We start from the raw sequence: 27,313 nt of genomic DNA on the forward strand, positions 1-27,313 counted from the left end.
GCTGAAGTCACTGTAACTTCCTGACAACAGGGGAGGATTGGCCATTGATCCCACCAGGAGAAATCCCAGTAGGCCAGTTGAGTCCTTGGACAGACTTTTTATGCATGCTGGGCATAAGGGGGTATTTACTGTGTGGCTAATAAAGAAGGCACTTTAGGTTTCCAATCCACCCCTGCCTGACAGCATGCAGAAAATATAACCACAAAACCAAAGCTTCACAGTTCTTAACTATACAATATATATATATAGAGCTTAGATGAACAGAATAAACGATGTATCCTCAAGATGGAGCCATTCATACTCCAGAGATCCCGGAATCATTTGTCTCATGGGAAACCTGGGAGTCCAGAAGTTCTTCGGTAACATCAGGAGGATCTAGAAGGAAACAGTTATATCATCAGTATGACGGTCATACAGTATATTCTGATTACCACTGCTGGACGGGTCACCGGCATCTCTGGGGTCAGTAGCTGGAGGCGGAGGAGAGTCATTTACTGATCATGGCGATGGATTGTGCTTCATGTATAAGGAGCATGGCGGCTGTACAGAACGATGGAGACCTGCCCTGTTAGGCAAAATCTAGACTGAGCAGAATTACCACAAAGTCTCCATGCGGACCCTCAACCCAGAAATAACATGACATTTATAGTACCAGCAAGGTGGATGAGATTTTCAAAATCTCATCCACAAACCTGCAGAAATAATCAGCACAAAACTCACGTGGAAACTGACATATTAATTTTATCGCCCTCTCCACTATGGGATTCACTTCTCAATGAGGGGGTGCATTCCCTACAGAAATATATGTGCAGATTTTGAGGCAGGCTTTCCACTGCTGATCTGCTGTGGACTGCCGGCTAAGGACATTCTGCTGTAAATCACCCCTGTGGACCCGCCTTATAGTGACAATTTTCTGCTAGTATTTTTTATTTTATTTTAAAGGCTTTATTTCTAGTTTGTAGTAAAAGATAAACAATACAGTTAAGGCTGCCTGTCCACGGGCGTTGCGGTATCCCGTGGTGGAGAGCTGCCACCCAGGAGAAGGAGCCGGCAGACGGATCTCAGCGACGAGCCTATCTGACAGGCTCACTGCGGAGAATCGCAGCAATTCGCAGCATGCTGCGATGTGCCTCCTGCGAGTGGAGAATCGCTATGATTCTCTGCTCGTGGGCAGGGGGACTGTGGTTTCCATAACAAAACTATGAAAAGCGTGCACTGCGTTCCCCGCGGGCAGATTATCGCTATGGGGAACGCAATGCAAAAGCGCCCGTGGACAGGCAGCCTAAGACCACCAATGACATTTCCCACTAGCTGGACCCCCGCAGCTCCCTCATTGCATCAGCATCCCTTTGGGTCATGTTCTGACTACCTCTACTCTATACATAAAGCTTATTGAGCACATTGTATGTAACATCAGATAGACCACCTATGTCTTCTCTCCCGGGTCCCCCGTAGACGGACACTTGGACACACAACAATGGCTATCCAGTTGGCTTCAGCCGGTCATGTACATTTCCTGTAGTGGGTTTTACAGATGTACTTCGCCTGCTGCTCAACACTTGTAAAGTACAACACTGAATATAACGGCACCTGATTGATCGGCTCTTGGAGGATGTCCGTTCTCTTCTGAGTGACCATCCGCCTGCTTCTCTCCATCATCGGTCAGCATGTTCTTCCTCTTCTTACAGTACTAACAACATAACAGATCACAGATCTTGTAGATCACATCTCCACAGAGTTTTCTGTCATGTAATTATCTCATGTTTATACATAAAATCCTCCAACACAAACTTACTGCAATGTTGACAGCAAGGAGAGGCATCACTACAGCCAGAGCAGCAGCAGCAGCAACAACAGGAGAAAGGAAGTGAATCCAAGGATCTGTCAGAAGATAAAGGACATATCAGAGAGGATGAGACCCGGAGATATGAGCATCTAGTGTATATATGTGATTATCTGATAACATACAGGGCATCAGTCACAGTCTGTGTTATTACACAACACATATCCTTGCGGGTGATATATCCATTTGTAACAGTGTACCGCAATGCAGGGGGGGCGCTGGAAGAGCAAGCTCCGTAATAGAGATCAGACGTCACCCGAAGGTTCTTAACTACAGAACAGGCCTGTTGTACATTACTGATTTATGAAGTTATATTTAATTACATTGTGAATTCTGAGTGTTTATTATGTTTGCTAATACATTAATACATTAATCTCTCAGATGTTTAAGGGCCGCTGCTGCTTTTAACCGTGGAGCAACAACCTCGGAACCGCATTATGAGTGAGAGCCGGTGTGAGGGGCTTCTAACATAGTAATGTAGTCATTAAAAATCTATTGTAGGGAGAAGATACAAATGGATTCTAAATAAAAGTAAAGTTATAAATACACATCTATACTTTGGAATGCTGGAGGAATTCCTTTGATTTGGACCTTTCCCTCCTCTGCACCGCTACTTCAGAAGATTGTGGGATCACGCACAGGTAAGCTGTTTTTTTTTGTACTATTTATGACCGAATGTTCCTACAGATACAGATGGAAGCAGTTTGCAAATTCAAAGTTAAAGAAATATCGGCTACACTACCTGGACCATGCAAGGTCTCCATGGGTTGTATGGCACCCCGGAGGCTTGAATATAGCCTCCGGTCTACCAGATACGGTGGCTTATGAGGCTCAGCCCTTCTAAAGCCAGGAGAATAATCTTTGTAACAGATGGTGAAGATGAGGATGTCTGGTGCCGCCTGGATGGTGAATAAAAGACACCATTGTAATATCTGAAAATATTTTAACATGTTTCCCACATATGTCCTCTGTCTACATCAGCGTCTCCTATACTGCTCCGAGACCTCTAGTGTTTGAGAATTGCGAGTGGACGTGGAAAGGCCAGGAACCCTGAAGTTACCCATTTGCCACCTGCGTCCCCCAGCCAGGCTGGCTAGCATCGGTGCTTACCGAAATAAATGGTGATGAGGACCACTGAACCCCCTTTTTTAAGGTTTCGGGGTGACAGCCACCATTCTAGGAATCTTTTCAATTGGGTGGACAATTTAAGCTTCTTGTCTAACGATGATTGCCTCCTAATCCTTGCCGACAGGATTTCCTGCTGGAGGGGCCTAGAGTGGAATAGCGCCCAAGGGACCATCTGCAGACAGGCGGTCATCTGGCTCAGTATCCTCATGGCTTCTCTTGTGGAGGCAGAGTCTTTCTCCTTAAGACTGGGGTCACACGGGATCTAAATCCTGCGGAAATCTCGCAGAATGACCGCACGGATATACCGCAAGATTTCCGCGGGAGAAATGCAGCTTCAAATACCGCTACCTTTCACCGCCTGCATTTCGCTGCGGCCATCAATACCCATAGAGAGAAGAGCGTCTGCTGTGGAAACAGGGAAAGGATTGACATGCCGTGTCTATGAATTCTGCGCAGCATGTCAAATTCAGCACAGTTTGGCTGCAACAGATCAGCCACAGCATGTGGACGAGATTTTTACAAATCTCATCCACTTTGCTAATTTATCCCGGGATAAAAAGCTGCGGACAGAATTTCCGTGCAGAAAGTCTGCATGGAATTTCTGCGGGCAATTATGCCCCGTGTAAACCCAACCTAAATCTTTTAATGGAAAGGAGGATATCCTCCCTTTTTGTTTGAGGTAAAAAGGAATAACCTTTTGAGGAGTCGAGGAGTACACCGAGAAAAAAAAATGTCCCGAGTTTAGACTGGATTTTTTGAAGTTGATAAGCCAACCTAACTCAGATAGGAGTTTAACTGTCTGGCCCAGGTGACTCTCCATAAAGTCCGAGCGATCTGAAATAATCTAGGTAAGGAATGTTATTTCCTATTCTCCTGAGATAGCCTATAGCCTGAATCATATCCCTTTACCTGTAATCTCCACTACATGGGGTATAGAAGGTGTGAGGTCAGTAAAATACCCAGTAATACCCTCTTACCTGTAATCTCCAGTACATGAGGTATAGAAGGTGTGAGGTCAGTATAATACCCAGTAATACCCTCTTACCTGTAATCTCCAGTACATGGGGTATAGAAGGTGTGAGGTCAGTATAATACCCAGTAATACCCTCTTACCTGTAATCTCCAGTACATGGTGTATAGAAGGTGTGAGGTCAGTATAATACCCAGTAATACCCCCTTACCTGTAATCTCCAGTACATGGGGTATAGAAGGTGTGAGATCTGTATAATACCCAGTAATACCCCCTTACCTGTAATCTCCAGTACATGGGGTATAGAAGGTGTGAGGTCAGTATAATACCCAGTAATACCCCCTTACCTGTAATCTCCAGTACATGGGGTATAGAAGGTGTGAGGTCAGTATAATACCCCTGTAATACCCTCTTACCTGTCTGGCCCAGGTGACTGTCCATAGAGTCCAAGCGATCTGAAATAATCTAGGTAAGGAATGTTATTTCCTATTCTCTTGAGATAGCTTATAACCTCAATCATATTCCTTTACCTCTAATCTCCACTACATGGGGTATAGAAGACATGAGGACAATAGACTACCCAGTAATACCCCCTTACCTATAATCTCCACTACATGGGGTATAGAAGGTGTGAGGTCAGTCTAATACCCAGTAATACCCTCTTACCTGTAATCTCCAGTACATGGGGTATAGAAGGTGTGAGGTCAGTATAATACCCAGTAATACCCACTTACCTGTATTCTCCACTACATGAGGCATAGAAGGTGTGAGGTCAGTATAATACCCAGTAATACCCTCTTACCTGTAATCTCCAGTACATGGTGTATAGAAGGTATGAGGTCAGTATAATACCCCAGTAATACCCTCTTACCAGTAATCTCCACTATATGGGGTATAGAAGGTGTGAGGACAGTATAATACCTAGTAATACCCTACCTTCATCCACAAAGCCCTCCACAGTGCAGCGCCCTCCTATACTGCCTCCCTCATCGCAATCCATCACCCAGCCCGGGCTCTGCGCTCTGTTAACGAAACCAGACTGAGCGCCCCTTTAATTTGAACTTCTCATTCCCGCCTCCAAGACTTCTCCAGAGCAGCACTGGTCCTCTGGAACGCACTACCAAAGGCTACCCGGGCAATACAGGACTCGCAGAACTTCAGGCGTGCTCTAAAAACGCACCTCTTCAGGGAGGCATACCGCATGCACTAAACAAACTCCTTTGCACGCCACCTGATAACATGCTCCCTGACCTACTGACTGCAATCCCTGCTAGCCATCATAAACCGCTCCAGCAGTCATACCGATTCTGCTGTCACATGGCTAAATGTCTGACCATTGTCTCTGTGTACAGAATCCCTCACTCTCCACCTCGCCATACCGCGCACATCTCCAGCCCTTTACCTTCTGTATCACCCCATTACTTGCAGTATGTAAGCTCATTGGAGCAGGACCCTCACCTCTATTGTTTCCATCAACTGATTACTATGTAACCGTGGTTCTGTAATGTATGTATCTTTTTGTCTTTCTGTATTCCCGCTGTCTATGTAAGCGCTGCGGAATATGTTGGCGCTATACAAATAAAGATTATTATTATTTTACCTGTAATCTCCAGTACATGGGGTATAGAAGGTGTGAGGTCAGTATAATACCCAGTAATACCCTCTTACCTGTAATCTCCACTACATGGGGTATAGAAGGTGTGAGGTCAGTATAATACCCAGTAATACCCTCTTACCTGTTATCTCCAGTACATGGGGTATAGAAGGTGTGAGGTCAGTATATTACCCAGTAATAACCTTTTACCTGTAATCTCCACTACATGGGGAATAGAAGGTGTGAGGTCAGTATAATACCCAGTAATACCCTCTTACCTGTAATCTCCACTACATGGGGCATAGAAGGTGTGGGGTCAGTAGAATACCCAGTAATACCCTCTTACCTGTAATCTCCACTACATGGGGTATAGAAGGTGTGAGGTCAGTATAATACCCAGTAATACCCTCGTGCCTATAATATCCTCTACATGAGGTCAGTATAATACCCCAGTAATATACTCTTACCTATAATATCCTCTACATGTGGTATAGAAAGTGTGAGGCCAGTAAAATACCCCATTAATGCCCTCTTACCTGTTATCTCCAGTACATGGGGTATAGAAGGTGTGAGGTCAGTATAATACCCAGTAATACCCTCTTACCTGTAATCTCCAGTACATGCGGTATAGAAGGTGTAAGGTCAGTAGAATACCCAGTAATACCCTCTTACCTGTAATCTCCAGTACATGGGGTATAGAAGGTGTGAGGTCAGTCAAATACCCTCTTACCTGTAATCTCCACTACATGGGGCATAGAAGGTGTGGGGTCAGTAGAATACCCAGTAATACCCTCTTACCTGCAATCTCCACTACATGGGGTATAGAAGGTGTGAGGTCAGTATAATACCCAGTAATACCCTCGTACCTATAATATCCTCTACATGAGGTCAGTATAATACCCCAGTAATACCCTCGTACCTATAATATCCTCTACATGGGGTATAGAAAGTATGAGGTCAGTATAATACCCCAGTAATATCCTCTTACCTATAATATCCACTACATGGGGTATAGAAGGTGTGAGGTCAGTACAATACCCAGTAATACCCTCTTACCTGTTATCTCCACTACATGGGGTATAGAAGGTGTGATGCCAGTCAAATACCCTCTTACTTGTAATCTCCCGTACATGGGGTATAGAAGGTGTGAGGACAGTATAATACCCAGTCATATCCTCTTACCTGTTATCTCCACTACATGGGGTATAGAAGGAGTAAGGACAGTATAATACCCAGTAATACCCTCTTACCTGTAATCTGCACCACATGGGGTATAGAAGGTGTGAGGTCAGTATAATACCCAGTAATACACTCTTACCTGCAATCTCCACTACATGGGGCATAGAAGGTGTGGGGTCAGTAGAATACCCAGTAATACCCTCTTACCTGTAATCTCCACTACATGGGGTATAGAAGGTGTGAGGTCAGTATAATACCCAGTAATACCCTCGTGCCTATAATATCCTCTACATGAGGTCAGTATAATACCCCAGTAATATCCTCTTACCTATAATATCCTCTACATGTGGTATAGAAAGTGTGAGGCCAGTAAAATACCCCATTAATGCCCTCTTACCTGTAATCTCCAGTACATGGGGTATAGAAGGTGTGAGGTCAGTATAATACCCAGTAATACCCTTTTACCTGTAATCTGCACTACATGGGGTATAGAAGATGTGATGCCAGTCAAATACCCTCTTACCTGTAATGTCCACTACATGGGTTAGAGAAGATGTGAGGTCAGTATAATACCCAGTAATACCCTCTTACCTGTAATATTCAGCAGGTGTTCCCGGGTTTCCTCACTGACTGGGTTTGTGATCCGGACACGGAGTCTCCTCCCGGTATCTTCTCTCTGGGCACTTGGGATAATCAGCATCCTATTGTCATCCATCAGCCGGTATCTGTCAGGGAGAGACCCCCCCGTCCACCTCCCAGGTCACAGCCGCCTCCTCTCCAGAGAACTGGATGCTCACAGCAATGTCCTGACCGAGCCGGCTGGAGCTACTGGTTATGTTGGAGATGAGAACTGGATCTGGAAGTATCAGAAGAAGGTCGGTGACCATCAGTAATGTGACATCAGCATCGATATGAATCTAGGTGCTGTATACAGTGCTAGCTCTGCTGTCATTATCAGACCCCAGTACCTGCCCCCTATACTGAACATCAGTCATGTGAACTGCAGCCCCCTCCCCATATACAGTCACCAGTGACTACTAATCCTGTGTTATCGGCCTCTATTACAGGAGGACAGAATTCAGGTTTCCCATAGAGGACAATAGAGAAATGTCTCCTGTGATCCACCAGCTCTTACCTAGTACAATGATGGCTGTAGAGCGCCGCAAGCCTCCTGAACGGTTGTGCCGCCAGAGAACATACAGACAGGAGTCGTTCTTCCTGGCATCTGTCAGCCTCCAGCACCCGCTGCTTGTGTTTAGGTGGAGTCTGGGGTCCCAGTGATTATGGGACCAACTATTATCACACCACAACTCCAGTAGTTTAGACTCTTCAGCTCCACATACTCTGTTCAGCTCCAGGACATCTCTTGTATGAGGGCATTTCATGCTGCAGTCAGTGATGTCTGATCCTCTCCGCACATAGACTGATGAGACGGATGACAGGATCTGGATGATGAGGACAACTGTGAAGACACAAATATGGAGACATCAGTCAATGAAGCAGAGTTCCTCCTCTCTGGAGACATCCTTGTACATTCCCTCCAGGCTGCACTCAGTTCGCTCATTACTAAACCTTGGTTAAAGCAAAATAACTGCCAAAAGAAATCCAAGGAGCAAAACTAGTTCAACTTTATAAATCAATAAAAGGATCCAAAAATGAGAAAATTCCGACTGGTTCTGTCCGCACTCTGATCAAGAAGTGGAAGAATGATGGGGTCTGGTATTACCAGTCAGATAAAGCAATAGAGATCTCACACCGCTGCCAAGAAAATGCAAAGAAAACTCTAGTAGCCCAGAGTTTGGGGTCCCTCCAGCACCTCAGAATACATGTTTTAGGTTTGCCTTGTATTACTGTCTTAAATGTGGAATGCATCAGATTTACGTGTATTGGAGTTTGCAGGCATGAAAGGGTTAATGTCATGTCATGTCTAGTGTTCTCTAGAAAATGTATCTATCCGTTTAGTTGTCTATTGGGCTGTGTGTACATGATGTAGAGAGAGAAGTCTTAAGAGGAGTAAGGCCCAATGTCCACAGGTAGATTTTAATTATAAGCTCTAGCAGCTCTAGCCGTCCATAGGGATGCATTAGCATCCGCAAGGCAATTTAGAGCATGTGGATGTGATTTTTTTTCCCCGGCATGCGGATCGCACGCACAGGAAGAAGTTGCAGCATGCTCTATATTTCTGCGGATCCCGCAGGGATGGCTTCCATTGAGTTAATGGAAGCCATCCTATTTGTGGCACACCCGCACTGCGGAGGTGCCGCGGATTCGCAGGAAATTAAAAAATAAAAATAGTACTGCGCATGCTTCTGGCACGTCCGGAGGCATCCGCTGTGCTGAAGACAGAAGTTCTGGCCAGCACAGAGGAGATCCGCGCAGGAGAGGTAAGAAAATGGGTTTTCCGCCCCATGTCCACGGGCAAGGCTGGATTCCACTGCGGAATTCAGCAGTGGAATCCATGCAAGCAAGTATGTCCACGAGAACGCACAGATTCCCAGTGCCAAATCCCGCAGCGGCTTCCAGCTGTGCCCGCAGCGTTAAGACCGAAAGAGACATTTTCTCACCTGTAAGGACGCAATGCGGGTTATAGCCGGGTCTTCTTCCTTTCGCACGGCAGATGTGTCCGGGCGCGCCAGCGTCGTGTTTTGTACTTTTTAAGTCGCCTTCCCATGGATCCACGGCACGGTCGCAGTGTCAGCTGTGTCTGTGCAGCAGATCAGTCGGCTATCATTGACTTCATTGGAAGCCGTCCACAAAATGGAGCAGGCTGCATTATTTCCCCCATACAAGTGATCCGCACGCCGGGGAAAAATGACATCCACAGGTATTTAATTACCTGCGGAGGCCCAATAAATGTCTACGGGTATATTAAACTTCAGATCATCCACGCAGGTCACCCACACAGATTCCACAATGGAATTATGCCTGTGGACATGAGGCCTCAAGGCTGATTTAGACACAACGATTATCGCTCACAATTCGCTCAAAAGCCATCATTTAAGCGATAATCGATGTGTGTATCTCGCACCCGTCGTGCAGTTTTCGTTAAAGATTCGCCCATCGTTGTCTTTTAGTTCACTTAAAAGCCATTGTTTGGTCAAAATGACACGGTTCAGTCAGTCAGCGATTTTGGGGGAGTTTTCAATGCAAAGCCCGACATTTTCCAATGATTTTCATTAGGTTAAGAACGTCTGTCTTTAAAAGCAAAACCATTGCTCAATTTTATCGTTATAGCGAATTTTGAGCGATAATCTATGTGTCTAAATGGGGTTTTAGTTGGTGAGAAGAGGGGAGAAGGGAGAGTACAGTCAAGTTTGTGAGAGCTAGTTGGTGAAGTTGGTTGGTGGCTGTGGGAGAAGAGAGAGAGATGGAGGAAGTGGAGAGATGGCCCGATGCTCATCTTAGAGCCCAGCCCAGCTCGATGAACCAATAAGAGCAGTCGCTTGCTGAAGGTGGGGTATTCGAGCCCCCTACCAGGAAGAAATGCTCTGTCGGCGTTCAGGACTACACGGAAACCTGAAGCAACGCCGCAGTCGAGCGCGAGGGACCCGGACGCCCCCTGGAAGGTATCTTTTTTTCTTCATGTAGTGTAGCTGGGGCTTATTTGGGGGGGGGGGGGGGGGGGGTTATATTTCAAGCCCCCCCCCCCCCCTTTTCCCCCCCATAAAATCAGGGAAGGGCTTATTATCGGGGTATGACTTATTTTTTGGGGAAACACGGTATCATTGGGCTCTGCTATTTCTTTCCATAGAAGAGGTGATCTGTTTCTCTGACAACAAGCAGCAAACAACCAGAGGAATCAATATCTGCAAAATCTGGAGGACGGAGCATTTTTGAGATACACATCTTATGGGTGAGTGCATTGTTTAGTGATTTTGAACACACAACGAAGTAGGATTACCAAGATGGGAATCCCCTTTAAGAGCATCTCTGGCCTCTGTGCATCTGACCATTATCTCTATAGCAGCTATGAGCTGGCGCAGGTTTGCACTATAATTTACACCACTTTCCAATGTAAGTTATAGTAAATCTGCTGGAGGCCGCACCCTGAGGCGAAGTCCATCCACTTTTTACAGAAAGTTTTAATACCGATCAGTCAGTCAGTAGTGTGAATGTGAACGGCTTTTACTCGCTCAGTCGCTGCACGCAATGTTTAGGGATCTGAGCGATTCTGAATAATATCACTGTGCAACATGAGTTTTTCACGAGGATATTTAATGGTTATTCTTGTAGTATTTCACCTCCTGAATTCATATATGTTGTTAGAACTTTTCCATCAGGAAGGTTTTTTTATGACCCACATTTCAAGTTTTATAAGATTACTAGCGTACCCGTCGCTGCGATCTCTGAAAAAAGGAAATTCAAGGAAACGCGTTATGATAACATTGAATTTACATTGTGTTATTTTTATTGAAATGTATTCATTTTCATGGAAAACATTTCAAAGTGTCGTTTTAATTCTATTTATTCATTCGAGTGCTTGTGGATCCGCGATAATTTTTATTATAGCAACCAATCACAGCGCAGCTTTCATGTTACCTCAGCAGTGTAAGGGTGGATTCAGACGACCGTATATTGGCTGGGTTTTCACGCCGAGCCGATATACGGTGTCCTCATCTGCAGGGGGGGGGGGGGAGGATGGAAGAGCCAGGAGCAGGAACTGAGCTCCCGCCCCCTCTCTGCCTCCTCTCCACCCCCTCTCTGCCCCTGTGCACTATTTGCAATGAAAGGAGGCAGGATGGGGGAGGGGCTAAGTTCTGAGAATTAGCCCCGCCCTCTCCCCATTGCAAATAGTGCAGAGGGCCGGAGAGGAGACAGAGAGGGGGCGGGAGCTCAGAGCACTGCTCCCGACTCTTTCAGCCACCTCCTGCAGAGAGAGAGACGCCGTATATCGGATGGGCGTAAAAACAGAGCCGATATACGTTCGTCTGAATCCAGCCTAAGATATAACAACCAATTACAATGCAGCTTTCATGTTACCTCAGCACTACAGGAAATAGCAACCAATCACAGCACAGCTTTCATTATACCTAAGCAGTATAAGAAATAGCAACCAATCACATCGCAGCTTTTATGCTACCTCAGCGGTATAATATATAACAACCAATCGCAGCGTAGCTTACATGTTACCTCAGCTATATAATACATATAAATTCAAGAAAACTCGTTATGATAACATTGAATTTACATTGTGTCATTTTTATTGATTGGGTAATTGACAGCTTCGTCTTGATTCATCACAGTATCAATGGACTTATATATTGTCGCTTCGCCTGGTATTCCGTTCTGAATGCTGGAGTTGCTGGCATTGACATGGTTGTTGGTAGCCGCTAATATAGCCGTGCGCTGAGCTGCTGGTGGTTGTTGTAATTCTGCGTGATATTTGGGAGAACCTTTCGAATCCATTCGTCTTTGGTTGATGTCATCTTACAAACGTTTGTGGGCAATGTGATACATTGTGTAGATCTGTCGATTGACATCTTCCGTTCCCAATATCCAGCAATTGTTTTGCGAAACGTTCGGCGGATGCATCATGTTGTAGTTGAACTCGCATCCCGTTGTTCATCTGTTTCTGAAGCTCGTAATGCCTTTTTCTTTCGTGCTTGAGATGGATATCGATTGGTCAATCTACGTCTGGGGGGCATAACTGTCGACGACGCTATCTCAGGATAGATGGACTATGCCAGAAACCTTCGTAGGAGTGTACTCAACAACTTCCCAAAGTCTCATGGGGATCGGATGAATGGTGTGGTAATGCATAAAGGACAAACAGACAGACAGACATACATTTATATATATATAGATTACTTATGTAAATCCACATCATGTGAAATCCAGTTTACTAGGAAGTTGTTGATGATTGATGGAATATTTGGCTTGTGTGAAGCTGGTGATGCTGATAAGCCCCGGCCGCATATATGGTTTATAATGAGATCGGTTTACTGGATGGAAAGACAGCTCACATTTGCCATTCCAATTTGCAGGGAAGCCTGGGACCATTCAACAGATTGCTATTTCTGCTTAACTAAGCCTGCCTATCCACGGGCGTTGCAGTATCCTGCAGCGGAGATCTGCCGCGGGATACCGCTGCCCGGGAGCAGGAGCCGGCAGACGGATCTCCGCTGTCAGCCTACCTGACAGATAGGCTGACCGTAGAGAATCGCGGCAAATTCTCAGCATGCTACAAATTGCCGCCCGTGAGTGGAGAATCGCAATGATTCTCCGCTCGTGGACAGGGGGATGCGCTCTCCATAGCAACACTATGGAGAGCTTTTACTGCGTTCCCCGTGGCCGGATTACCGCTGCGGGGAACGCAATTCAAACCCGCCCGTGGACAGGCAGCCTAACATGAAAAGAATAACCTCTAAAACAAAGCATAACGTTAATTATCCCAATTTGCAATCTGCAATGAGGCCGGTCTTAAAGGTGTTGTCTCGCGCCGAAACGGCTTGTTTTTTTTTCCATAGGCCCCCCGTTCGGCGCTGGACAACCCCAAAGGATGTGTTAAAAAAAAAAAAAATTTCATTACTTACCCGAATCCCTGCTCTGCGATGTCTTCCTCCTTCCTTCTTCTTCCTTCACCAAGATGGCCGCCGGGATCTTCACCCACGATGCACCGCGGGTCTTCTCCCATGGTGCACCATGGGCTCTGTGCGGTCCATTGCCGATTCCAGCCTCCCGGAGCTAGGCGATGACGCGTAGAAGGGGCGGAGCCAGAACTCCGCTCGTGCCCGGACCGACCAGAAGGGAGAAGACCGGACTGCGCAAGCGCGTCTAAAAAAGCCAGAAGACAGCGAATTTAGACGGAGCCATGGCAACGGGGACGCCAGCAACGGAGCAGGTAAGTGAATAACTTCTGTATGGCTCATATTTAATGCACAATGTATATTACAAAGTGCATTAATATGGCCATACAGAAGTGCTTAACCCCATTTGCTTTCGCGAGACAACCCCTTTAAGTGACGGCTCTGACTCTGACCAACACACACTGATGAGGAAATATACAGCAATATGAGAAGTGATCCTACATTTGAAGTAAGTTGTTCATCACAACCTCAAGAAGATCCTAATCTTATCCGGGATTTAAACTTGTTTACACAACAATCAGAACTTCTAAAGCCCCATTTACACTGATAGATGATCGCTCAAAAGTCGCTCAAACGACAGTTTTGAGCGATCATCTTCGCATACGTTATAGTAGCTAATTAGCTACTATAGAGCTGTGCAGGCAAAGCGGGACACTGCAGCGGCTGCTTTGAGAACAATATAGCTGTTTTGCATAAGAAAACAGCTGCATTGTTCTCTGCTCTTACTGCTAGTGTCCCCGCTCTGAATTGACAGCGGGACACAGGCAGAGAGAATCTTATCAGCGCAGCTGGCTGTGATAACCTCCTCTGCTGATAACAGCTGATCGCGATCAACGGCTTGTGCACGAAAACTGCACGATGTCCGTGCATTTAGACAGAACGGTTATCGCTCAAAAGATTATTTTGAGTGAATTTTGAGCGATAAACGTGTTTAAATGGGCCTTAACTTCCAGGCTCAAAGGATGGATTCTACTCTGCAAACATGTACAATATGTGGATATCGTAGCCGTGAGAGTGACTTTTAAACAGTACTTTTCTGAATAAAAGGTAGTTTGTTGTAATGTATGTTCTCTTATGGAGGCCCTTGGAAATCAGCACGGTGCAGATGAGAGGCGATTGTTCATAGACTCATCAAACGTTAGTATGAAGGCTGCGCTTTTGCATAATGGAAACCAATTCTCGTCAATATCTGTAGTGCATGCCGCTGATATGAAAAACATGAAACTTTTAGAAAAAATCCAGTGTGAAAAATATAACTGAATATCTGTAGAGGTATGAAGGTCGTTGCTTTATTGCTTGAAATGCAACTTGTGTCGCTAAATTCTGCTTTCTGTTTTGTGAATGGGAGAGCAGAAGTAGAAAGCCTCACTGTATGGGAAAACAATGCATCCTGAAAAAGTGTATTTGTCTCCACTGCATGAAACAAGTTGTAATCATAAATCAGAAAACTATTGTGATGTAGTGAGCGATCATACCAAGCTATGGGATGCAATATATCTTAACGACTTCACTTATTGGACTCCTACTAGGACTTCTTCCCAGAAACTCTTGGGGCTCTCAGTGACCAACATGGTCAGATTTCTACAATAGAACAGAGGTACAAGTGGAGTCCCAGTATGCCGGCTGACTACTGCTGGGCCATAAAGAGAGACATCCCAGAAGCCTAATATTCCCGACAATCATCATCAAAAACTTCCTAGGTAAACTGTATTTCACATAATGTTGACTTACATAAGTACTAATTTTATAAAACTCGAAATGTGGGTCACAAACACCCCGCCTGATGGAAAGTTCTAACAACGTCTTTGAATTCAGGAGGTGAAATACTACAAGAATCACCATTAAATAATCTTGTGAAAGAAAAAAAGTTTTGTTTTGTAGGTCAGTGTAATCATTTCGTGTAGAAGGGCCATAACAGCACTGACTGTGAGAGACGCCGGCCCTACTTCACAGCTCGCATCCTACTGTATGTATAGGGAGCTCTGAGTCCCCATCATGGTGAATCTGTTATTGTGTATTATCGGTACCCATATATCATTATTGTGACTAAATAAGATTATTGTCCCCTGATGAATAAGGTGACGGGGAAACGGGTTTGTATATTATCTGCTCTTCTTGGCAGCCGGTGTCTCTCTGCAGTTGACATACATTTTGGGCCATTATTGGCACTTCTGTATATTGAATCTCCATCTTATCTGCTCCACTGAGGTTGCTGTCCGCTGCAGTAAGGGCCCTTTTACACAGAACGATTATTGTACAAATAAATCTTTGCTTCCTGCTAATCTGTGAACGCGGCCACCGATTGGACGACAAATGGGAATTCATTCACTTCTTGTTTGTTTGTTTCATGCAGGTATAAAAATAATCATTCACTCGTCTTTGTGTGTTAGGCCTCCTGCACACAGGCGGGTCGTACCCCACATGTGGGATTCCTGCAGCAGAGTTTGACCCGGTGACCCCTGCTTACCTGTCCACCGGGTTCTGTACACGCTGCGGATGTGCCCACCAGCACTCTGTCCCGCATGCGCAGTAGCCACTGGCGCTGGGGGTGAGGTGATGCGTATCCTGCGATACTTCTGCAGTGCTCACTGCCGCAGGATGGACGGCTTCCATTGACTTCAATGGAAGCCGCTCATGTGTAACCCGTACAAAATTGCAGCTGCGATTTATTCTCTGTGAGCGGAACATCCCAATCAATTCCTGCTCATGGGGATGAAATGGCGTTTTGCCATTGAGTACTGTGGGGCGGTATTTGCTGCAGAGTCCGAGGGCGGACGCCCACCCCAGACTCCACAATGCAAATATGCCCGTGTGCAGGAGGCCTTAACAGTGATCATTTAATCGTTCACATTCACCACTATTATGAACGACTGACCGATATGCAAACGCAATTGTGAACAATTTATCTGCCTGTATAAACAGACTGAACAAGACAACTCTGTCATCATTCGCTTGTAAGAACAATTTATCGCTCTGTGTAAAGTCAGGCCCAAAGACGCCTTTACAGGCAACGATTATCACTCAAAAATCATTCAAACGTCCGAAAGTGAGCGATAATCATTGCGTGTAAACGCAGGCATCATGCGCTATTCAGTCACTTGTCCTTCAGCATTGGTTTTCAGCCGCCATAAACAGTATCATTAAGGCACTGAGATCTCCTTCCAGTAAATGGAGTTCGGTCTTTTCAGTGATTTAAGAATGGTTTTGTTTGCTTTGCATATACAATGAGCGCAGTGCTTACTGACACGGGAGCGTACCTCCCCGCTGTGCACAGCAATAAGAAGCCCTGTGATAATCCACAGAAGACAAGTATTCCAGCCCAGCAGATCCCTGCTGATTAAATAGCACTTATTTCAGCATATTAGGGGTTAAAAGCCAACATGGGAATAAAGGGGTTTTGTTATTAAAACAAACCCCGTCCCCCAGCTGATCCCTGCCTATAATACCCCACTGGATGGGTGAAGACGGATAGATGGTGGGGGTCCAGTTTTGTCACTGACGACACCACTGCAAACTGAGGTGATGGTGGGTGGGTGTCAAAGGGGCCCGAAAGGATGGCGCCACCTGTCTGTGGATGGCAGACAAAGAAACAGCTGGAGCTTGTTGAACAATCAGACAATCCGCTCTACTGGTGGTCCAGTACGAGAACCTGCCCGTCCAGAAGGGCCGTTATGTAGTGTCCCGGAGTGGCTACTACATAATATTTCATACAAGTCTGTTTCTATGCATTTATGATATAGGATTTTGTTGGTTGGAGCAGAAAGGGTTAATCACATTCTGCATGAAAACCATATCATTCCCCTATTGGCTGTCCGTCACCCAGCTCCCCATTGGCCGGCCGTCACCCAGCTCCCCATTGGCCGTCCGTCACCCAGCTCCCCATTGGCCGTCCATCACCCAGCTCCCCATTGGCCATTCTGCTGTATGGCAACAGCCTAGGGATTGGATGGTAGACATGGGGGTGATTGTGAGAAAAGCCCCGAATGGGATGATAGTTTAAAGTCGGACAGTAAAAAAAAAAGTTAGTGAGGAGTGAGAGGAAAGAGCAAACATCAAGTAAGAGCAGGAGGGAGATGAGAGTAAACAGTGCTGTGAGAAGGAGAGGTGGAGTTTAGAATATAGTAAGGAGAATTGTAATAAGAAAACAAATTATATATACAGAAGGCTAGAGACAGAAGATTCTAGAAGAAAGAGTTGTGAATAGAGAAGAAAAAGTTTAGTTAAGGAAAGCAAATATTTCTCCAATCCTCAAACTCCAGGAAGGACCTCTGCTACCTGTCAGCTGCCTGAGGGCTTATTCAGACGACCGTATATCGGCTTGGTTTTCACGCCCGGCCGATCTACGGTGTCCTTTTCTGCAGGGGGAGGAGGATGGAAGAGCCAGGAGTAGGAACTGAGCTCCCGCCCCTCTCCGCCCCTTGCCACTATTTGTAATAGGAGGGGGCGAGATGGGGCAGAGCTAAGTAACGGTGCTTAACTCCGCCCCTGCCCCGCCCCTCCCATTGCAAATAGTGGCGAGGGGTGGGGAAGAGGCGGGAGCTCAGTTCCTCCTACTGTCTCTTCCACCCTCCCCCCCCCCTCTGCAGACAAGGACATCGTATATCGGCTTGGCGTGAAAACGCAGCCGATATACGGTCGTCTAAATAAGCCCTGAAGTCAATGAAAATTAAGATTAAACTTGGACTTCTATGCTTTTACCCGTTACCCCGACTCCTGGAGCTCCTTCTCACCCGACCACCTGCATAGCATTGAATACTACACCTCCCTCCAGGGGAAGGGACTACAACCCCCAATATCACCAGATCCCCTCACAAAGACTTTGTTCATAGCGGGCTCAGGCCTGGCTGTGAACTGGCGTCATGATAACAGTTCATTCCCTACTACCGTGTTTTCCCGAAAATAAGACAGTGTCTTATATTAATTTTTGTTCAAAAAGGTTTAACTTTTTTACATGTATAGCTGCCTGGACACTATTTAAATTGACTGTTAGCAGGGCTTCATTTTGGAGTAGGGCTTATATTTCAAGCATCCTCAAAAAGCCTGAAAAATCATTTTGCATCCCCAAAAATTCTGGAAAATCATGGTATGTCTTATTTCAAGGGAAACAGCGTATTTAACAGCAAAACGTCCGCCACGAGCCCCTGTTCCTAATGGTGCACCACAATTAGATCTCCTAGCTCCCCCCTCCCCCGCTGCAGATATCAGTGAATGTAACTGTATTGTAATGCCGCATTTACACGGGACGACTGTCGTGTAAACGAGCAGCTGACGTCACCGCTAGTTCATGCAGAATGTTTAGACAAGCAGATCATCGCTGAGAATCGCCCTATTTACACGGGACACATGAACATGTGTGATAATCATCCAGTCCAAATACAAAGCCATCATTTACTATTTGTTTACACTTTGGAGGGGTGGGGGTCTCACATTAATGGATTTCAAGTGTTTTTTTCATGCGATATCGCTGCGTTTTTTCATGCGATTGTCAATGGGATTTTCTAATGTTAAAAACACATCGCAAGCGCCCTTACTAATAGAATGTGACGCACGGAGCGAGAATGTAGTGAGAAGTGAGCGATACTCAGCGGTGATCTGCTGGTCTAAACACTCTGTGCGATCGCGGACAGCTAGCGGAGACGTCACCCGTGCAGATTGTTTAGCCAACAGTCGTCCCGTGTAAACGGGGCATAACGTCTCGCTCAGCGCTTCACATCCTGTGTTATTACACGGAGCGTTTAGACGCAGCGAGGAGTCAGCGAACGGCCGTGGGTTTATGGTGATTGGAAGTCAGCGACAAACGAAAACCAACCGAATCCTGCAGGACGGCCTCACGTGTAGATTTAATGATTATCACACATTTTCACTTCTGCCTGAGGGCGTATAATGCTGCACAGAGGAGCCGGACAGTAGGATGTTCTGGGAACAGCTCCACCTGCAGGCTTGTCCCGTGTACTGCAGGCTTGTGTCACATGTACTGTACATAAATCGGACACTCCTCCAGCCCTCCGCACGGCCACGAGCAGGACGCCCCCTCCGGTACTGACTGCGGCCGCTGTGCCCCCCGTTATCAGAGCACTTGGTGAGGAGGGTCTGCGGGGATCAGCAGGTCCCCATATGTCAGCTGACAGAGCCTGAACAAGAAAGCCGGGAGATGGGGGAGCGCCGCCGACATGCCAGGAGGTGGGAGAGGAGAAACTTACCGAGCACCGCCGCCATCACAGGGGAGACACTTCACTGCTCACCGGGACGGTCACAGCAAGTCAGGAGATGGAGCGGAGCAAGAGCGCGGCTGGCAGGAGACGCTGATGACTCTGTGGTTGTGAACAGCATTATATAGAGGGAATTATATGATAACAGCGAAGAGATAAGAGGTGCAGAAGGTGATCAGTAAGAGTAGAGCAAACAACATGGAGTAAGGTGCATTTAGGCACAGAGCCATCTCTTGAGCGGATTGTTGCACTGCCATCATGCCGTTATGCCATGTCATCATAAAAGACGACCATGAGCCTTATCAGGAGTTCACAGTGGAGTACAGGTGATACTATTGTTCCATCAGCTCCCTGATGACAGGCTGGGTATGTATAACAGTAGGGCTCGGAGTGGGGATCAGCTGTATGCAGAAGACAAGCAGGGACACCCCTCTTGTCTTCTGCATCCCCCGCTGCAGCACAAGGTGATCACTGATCCTGAGCAATTATCTTGCGCTGTAAATAATACAACGATTATCGCTCAAAAGTCACTTTGGTGACATCTTTTGAGTGATAATCGTTGTCTCTAAATGGGCCTTTAGTTTTTGCTCTTGTACTAGCTAGTATCGCTGGCTCACAGCAGGGAGGCCGCATTACCTGCTGATAATCTGCACGCGGGGAACGCATGGTATGATAACTATATATACTATGGTATGATAACTATATATACTATGGTATGATAACTATATATACTATGGTATGATAACTATATATACTATGGTAGGATAACTATATATACTATGGTAGGATAACTATATATACTGTGGTAGGATAACTATATATACTATGGTAGGATAACTATATATACTATGGTAGGATAACTATATATACTATGGTAGGATAACTATATATACTATGGTAGGATAACTATATATACTATGGTAGGATAACTATATATACTATGGTAGGATAACTATATATACTATGGTAGGATAACTATATATACTATGGTAGGATAACTATATATACTATGGTAGGATAACTATATATACTATGGTAGGATAACTATATATACTATGGTAGGATAACTATATATACTGTGGTAGGATAACTATATATACTATGGTAGGATAACTATGGAAAGTGCAGCCCGATGTACACAAACGGAAAATAGCTGCGATCTTCCTCTCATGTATAAAAATCACAGCATGCCGCGATGAACCTATCATAATAAGCAGAGTGCGATAACAAAGTGCTTCCCGGCGGCGCCTCCCCCGATGGTGTATCGCAGCGCCCGTGGACAGGCGGCCTTACACTGAACTCTCATAGTTAAACTCATCCCTCATTGTCTATGCAGCATAAATGATGAGCGATGAGTTTAGGGCCTCCTGCACACTTGGGTTTTTCTTGCACATTTTTTTCACGCAATATCGCTGCGGTATTTTTCACGTGATCGTTAGTGGGACTTTCTAATGACATTTCAGTGTAAAAAGCGGCAGGAAGTCATCAGATGACGCAGAACTAGTTCTCCCCCTTGTAGTATTCCTCCGCCCGCCTGCTGTCCTGTAATGTCTGTGACTTCTCAGTTTTCGCCCTCCCTGCTGACTGCCATCTTGTACCTCCACCACAGCAGAGCTGCCGGCTGTCACTCCGAGGGCTGTTGGGCATCTTCCCGGGGGGCAGCAATTACCCCCCAGTGTATACCGGAGCAGTTCATCTATTCCCCCCCCCCAGTGTATACCGGGGCAGTTGATCTATTACCCCCTAGTGTATACCGGGCCAGTTCATCTATTACCCCCTAGTGTATACCGGGCCAGTTCATCTATTACCCCCTAGTGTATACCGGGGCAGTTCATCTATTACCCACCAGTGTATACCGGGGCAGTTCATCTATTACCCACCAGTGTATACCGGGGCAGTTCATCTATTACCCACCAGTGTATACCGGGGCAGTTCATCTATTACCCACCAGTGTATACCGGGGCAGTTCATCTATTACCCCCTAGTGTATACCAGGGCAGTTCATCTATTACCCCCTAGTGTATACCGGGCCAGTTCATCTATTACCCCCCCAGTGTATACCGGGGCAGTTCATCTATTACCCCCTAGTGTATACCGGGGCAGTTCATCTATTACCCACCAGTGTATACCGGGGCAGTTCATCTATTACCCACCAGTGTATACCGGGGCAGTTCATCTATTACCCCCCCAGTGTATACCGGGGCAGTTCATCTATTACCCCCCCAGTGTATACCGGGGCAGTTCATCTATTACCCCCTAGTGTATACCGGGGCAGTTCATCTATTACCCACCAGTGTATACCGGGGCAGTTCATCTATTACCCACCAGTGTATACCGGGGCAGTTCATCTATTACCCACCAGTGTATACCGGGGCAGTTCATCTATTACCCCCCCAGTGTATACCGGGGCAGTTCATCTATTTACCCCCTGCTTCACTGAGATCTCTGCCCCCCTGTTGTACCACATGACCCGCGCTGGGAGTAATGGGGGTCTCAAAGAAAGTGACTTCTGATCTGCAGTATTTAGTGGGTCACATTGGGCTCCGGACCGCTGCCGATATCTCAGCCATAAAGCAGCGGATACATGGATTACAGGGGGATTCCGAAAGTTACATTTTAACTGCTCCAATATAAACTTTATGGCACTTGTATCTGAGGAAACCATAAGGCTGGGTCCACAACAGGATCGGTTTGCCACGGAAACTATGTGCTAATTTTGTTTGCGGCAAATCCGCCCCCGGCTCCTAATCCCGGGATTAGCCAGCCATGTGGACGAGATTTTGCAAAAAAAGCCACGCTGAGTCGGCGCTGTGGCGCAGAATTGACAGCTGCAGCATGTCAATTCTTTTTTTCTCTATGGGGAGAGAAAACCACAATGGAATGCCGGCGGCCGAACCACTCCAAAACTTGCCGCGGGTTTTGAAGCAACGCTTATCCAGCGGAAATCTTACAGTTTTTCGGTGCGGCCAAATTACGAGATTTCCATGGGATTTCCGTCTTGTGGGAACCCAGCCTGAAAGCTCCAGGGAGGGGCTCTGACCTCTTAGGTCAGGGGAGTCAAACGCACCTTAACTGAGGGCCAATTGTAAGACTGTATTGTAATAATGACCCCCATAGTTGACCCAGTAATAAAGTAATAATAGTGACCCCTATAGTGGCCCCAGTAGTAAGTATGCCTTATATTTGTGGCCCCAGTAGTAATAGAGAACCCTATAGTGGCACCAGTAGTAAGTATCCCCCATATTGGTGGCCCCAGTAGTAATAGTGACCCCTATAGTGGCCTCAGTAGTAAGTATGCCCTATATTGGTGGCCCCAGTAGTAATAGTGACCCCTATAGCGGCCTCAGTAGTAAGTATCCCCTATATTGGTGGCCCCAGTAGTAATAGTGACCCCTATAGTGGCCCCAGTAGTAAGTATCCCCCATATTGGTGGCCCCAGTAGTAATAGTATTTCCATACGTTTTTCATTGACTACAATGTTAAAAATAAATATATATATATATATATATATATACACACACGCGTTCAGGTTTTTGGGGGAAATAGGAAAATACAGTCGGCTACTTTTTTTGACTGCATTTAACCCATTACAGCCTAATGAGTCGTGAAATGTTACATTTTCATTTGCTTTTTGCTCAAAAAAAGTGTGCCAGAGATCGTCCGGCGCTACTCGTATCACACAGCACACGGACGCCCCGTCCACACGCCGTGTAATGTACAAGACCCCGCACATAGCAAGTCCTATCCTCCTGAGGAGATCACTGAAGGGCGGTATTACTGGATACACAGGGGCGTGGCCTGTCATAATCCAATGCGATTTTCCGCTCGTGTACATTGGGCTGCACTTTCCATAGTCATACTATGGAGAGCGTGTCATACATGCTCTGTGTGCGATTTATCACCGCGGGTCACGCTATGACAAATCGCCCATGGACACTCGGCCTAAGGGCTACCACCCACTTGCGTCTTTTTAACCCTGCGATATCGCTGCGTTTTTTTTAAAGCAAATGTCAGTGGGACTTTCTAATGTTAAAAACGCATCGCACAAAAATCGCAGGAGCACAAACTTGCGATGCGTTTTTAACTTTCCATTTTAAGTCCCATTGATGTTTACGTAAAAAAAAAAACACAGCAATATCGCAGTGTTAAAAAAAGGCAGGTGGGTGGTAGCCCTTAGGCTACCTGCACGTTGGCGAGCGCGATATCGGGTCTGATATTGCGCTCATGAACGTGCGATTTACCCACAGATGCAAGTCGATTTTCAAGCTAAAACGCATCAGTTCTGTGAAATGTGATAGAGGATCGGAAGCGTTTGCTATTGATTCCAATTGGCGGGACGTTCTGAGGAACACGAAAAGGCAGAACGCGCCTCGGATCAGCAACCATTTATCTCAGCCTAAGTGGAATCCGGATCTCACTGCACTCAGTACTAAATGCCTTGCTAGTGAATATACGTTTTGGTAGTTCTCCGCAATATGGTGGCCGCAGAGCGATGTTGGGAACGAGGGCTCATTCGCTCTCAGCTTTCCGGCTGCGGTCATCTGCTGCACTTCCCTGCTGACGGCACATTCACTGAGGCTGAAGGAACCCCTCTTGTGTCACATGATAGACCCAAACATGTGGGCGTGGCTTTCCAGCCGCCAGCTTCACGGTGAAGTGTCAGCAAGCCACATCTGTCACCTGAGGGACATTTTTGGGTGACTTATTTAAGGTCCCACAAATGTAATGTAATGATTGAAGGATATCCACCATCCATGTGTATCAGGCTGTATGTAGGGGAGGAAAAGGAGAAAACCCATAATCAGTTTGGGGAGAAAATCAGCCAAATCTCATATCTACTAGGTCAAGTAAATCTACTGACCATTGTCTCAACTTGAGCTTCCATGTCTCCTGCTGAGGTAGTTGTGTTATTTCTGGGTCTGTGGCCCTAAAGATACCAACTATACATGGCCGGGGCCGTCCTAATAGTCGCTAAGAAACAGATTTTTCAGTGCTTTTGACTTATTAGCCCATTATTTTATGTTTGTGAAATATAAGTTATGTTTTAAGGGAACTTCCCAGGAAAAAATGTTTCCAGGATAAATGTTCTCTCTGCTGCTGTGAAATATTCTTCTATCACTACAGGTGCGAAAACGTTAGAAAGCGTCCGGTCATTTAGGACCAAAACACTCTGGTCATTAAGCTGTACAAACGTTCAAGTGAGGTTGAATCTACCAAAAGGAGTAAATGGGCACGAGACGAACAGGACTATCGTTCTGGGTGTGTCTATAACTGGCAGAAAAGTAAGGACAGTGCACAGGGGCGTATATCATCCAGGAAAACCCCAAGAAGGGGAATGCGATGGGGCAAACCGAGACTTGGATGGTCCTCAGCAGGCTCAGATTCGGCAGACGATACAGCACGACCTGGTATGGATAATAATCCGTCTACTTCCAGTTCTTTTTTAAGACAAAGACCCCCGAGAAATTCCAACATGCCCCGCCGAACAAGGGACGACGAAGGCGCGGGGGACGGAAACATCATCGACCATGGAAGAAACACACGGAGAATGCAAACGCGGTCGAATTCGACGACACGGAGGTGACGGATACCACGGTAGTGAACATCTCTTCGAAGGTACTGTCCCCCATTCAAACACGGGCACTTTCCAAGGGTTTGTCATTTGTTCCTATGCCACACATGGACTGGTTCCGCCTTGATATAGATTGTCGGTTGCTTTTCCGCAGATTACAGTTAAAAACCTATTTCAAGGATCAACAGCCATCCACTCAAATTGAAATTCCATCAGTGTTGAACCCCCAACCTTTGGAGTGTTTTACCTCCGTAGGTTTGGGATTACGCAATAGTAGTCGGTTCCAGCCTATCAACACTGATCATTCAGTTGACACCTTTTCCAAGTTGGTGTTGCGGGATGGTTCCTCATTAAGAGCTCGCCAGTTTTGTAACCAAATGAAGTTTAACATTTCTCCAGCAGAAGTATGGGAGGTCAAACTCCTGAGTCAAGACAAGGAATTGACTATCTGTTTGGCGGACAAAGGTGGCGCAATCTTACTCATGGACACCTCCTATTACCAGGATGAAATTATATCACAACTGGGGGACCATGAGGTGTACGAGGTTCTTGATACGGATCCCACTAGCCAATCGCGAAACGAGCTAAGGATCACATTGGAGGAGGCATTGAGTACAGGCATTATTGATAAACAATTATTCGATTTCCTGCTCCCCAGCCATCCAGTAACGCCCCATTTTAGATGAATCGTGTGTCGGCCATAGTGACTGTTCTTGTACAATGTCATACAGACGACTACCTGAACCTTCTGGGTACCGTCCCATAACGCAGTCACCATGTTGGTGACGCCCGGTCCGCCGGCTGCAGCCAGAAGATGTGGACATCTGCAAAAGCTTCAGCAATTGGCTGCTGCATTTAGGCGAGACTCCAGCTGTCTGCGGTTTACCACATCATAGGACCGTACGCTATAGATATGGCCAGCTTTACAACAGCGCCCCCTGCTTGCTCACATGGGGTCTGCCCCCCCCCCACACTTGGACTTTTATCCTCCCTCTAGTTTGTTGCATCGCTCTTATGGCCACTGCTGGTAATGCAAGCTGTGATGCCGCTGTACTCTGAACCTCATGCGTCTTGTTCCTATACTTCTCACCAGTATTCCCCATTATTGGGGGCTGCTGGGGGTCCCAGTCTTCAGTTCCACCAATCACATTGTAGCCGAATATCAGACAGATCTCCCCACAATTAGCTCTTATTGTAGAGGAAAACCTCCACCGAGACCTCATCTACAAACAGCGATGCGGAAAAGGCTGCACGCTACGGGGGAGAGATGCTCTGCGCAGCAGCTTATCTCCCTGGTAAGTCTGACCCTTCCCAATGCAAATTAAAAGGAACCTATCACCAGGTTCATGCTGCCCAAACTACGAGCGGCCTGACCTGGGACAGGTGTATATACTGCGCCCGTGTACCTCTTGTATTGAGACCCTGACGCATTTCAAACATACTATGAAATGTGACGCAGAAGGACGCTCCGAGTCCCAGGATGGGACATGGCGCCTCTCCCCACTGGCAGCATCTCTCCATATACACAAATGGGGAGACAGCCGTCACTCTGGATGATACGGGTGGGCAGAGGCCGGAATGGCGCTGCCTCCACAGCTCAGAGCGACGGTCCGTGAGAAGAAAAATCTCAGCATATCTTATTGTGGTCCGTATCACTGATGAGAGGAGGACGGGCGATGTCCACGGTCCCTGCACATTGGGCAGCACACAGGCAGGAGGTCCAGGGGTCGTCTGATGGGAGTTATATCCGAGAACCTGAGGCGCAGCTCCCATACGGCTGTCTGAGTGCCGTCTTACACATTTACATCAGTTCCTGCAATCCGTGGTCCTCAAGCTGTGATGACACTACAAGTCCCAGGATACTAGAGAGCTGGGACTTGTTTCAAATAAGGAAGATGGAACAATACCTCTGCAGCGCAACCTATTGGAAGGCACCATTCCTGCAATCCAATGTTAGACTCTTTAGACAAGCCTTATCCAGAACCTTTGCCAGAATCCATACACAGACAGCTGTTTTGGGGTTTCTGGCTTGGCTAGTGAGAGGCCTCTGATGTGGTTTGGGAAGGGTATCATTTCTAACCCCTTTAAATATTTACTATATAGATGATAATATATGATATAGATGCTCTGTAAGGAAGGGTATTGTTTTTCCTTTAGGAGGGCACCTAGAAGGTGCGTGGAGAGACTTATAAGGCCGTCCATGCTCCTCTGGGAAATATGCAAATAAGGAA

The 27,313-nt window shown here is 46.4% G+C and overlaps 1 long non-coding RNA gene across 1 annotated transcript in view; it reads right to left on the reverse strand.

Annotated features, from left to right (window-relative positions):
* Positions 1–243: 243 nt before the first annotated feature.
* Positions 244–27,313, reverse strand: part of LOC136624704 (uncharacterized) — a 58,565-nt gene continuing 31,495 nt past the window's right edge. The window contains exon 3 of the long non-coding RNA XR_010792389.1: positions 244–375. This is a non-coding gene — a long non-coding RNA (uncharacterized lncRNA). The remainder of the gene's footprint in view (positions 376–27,313) is intronic.

Source organism: Eleutherodactylus coqui, chromosome 4 (assembly GCF_035609145.1).
Source record: "Eleutherodactylus coqui strain aEleCoq1 chromosome 4, aEleCoq1.hap1, whole genome shotgun sequence".
Taxonomy (NCBI): domain Eukaryota; kingdom Metazoa; phylum Chordata; class Amphibia; order Anura; family Eleutherodactylidae; genus Eleutherodactylus; species Eleutherodactylus coqui.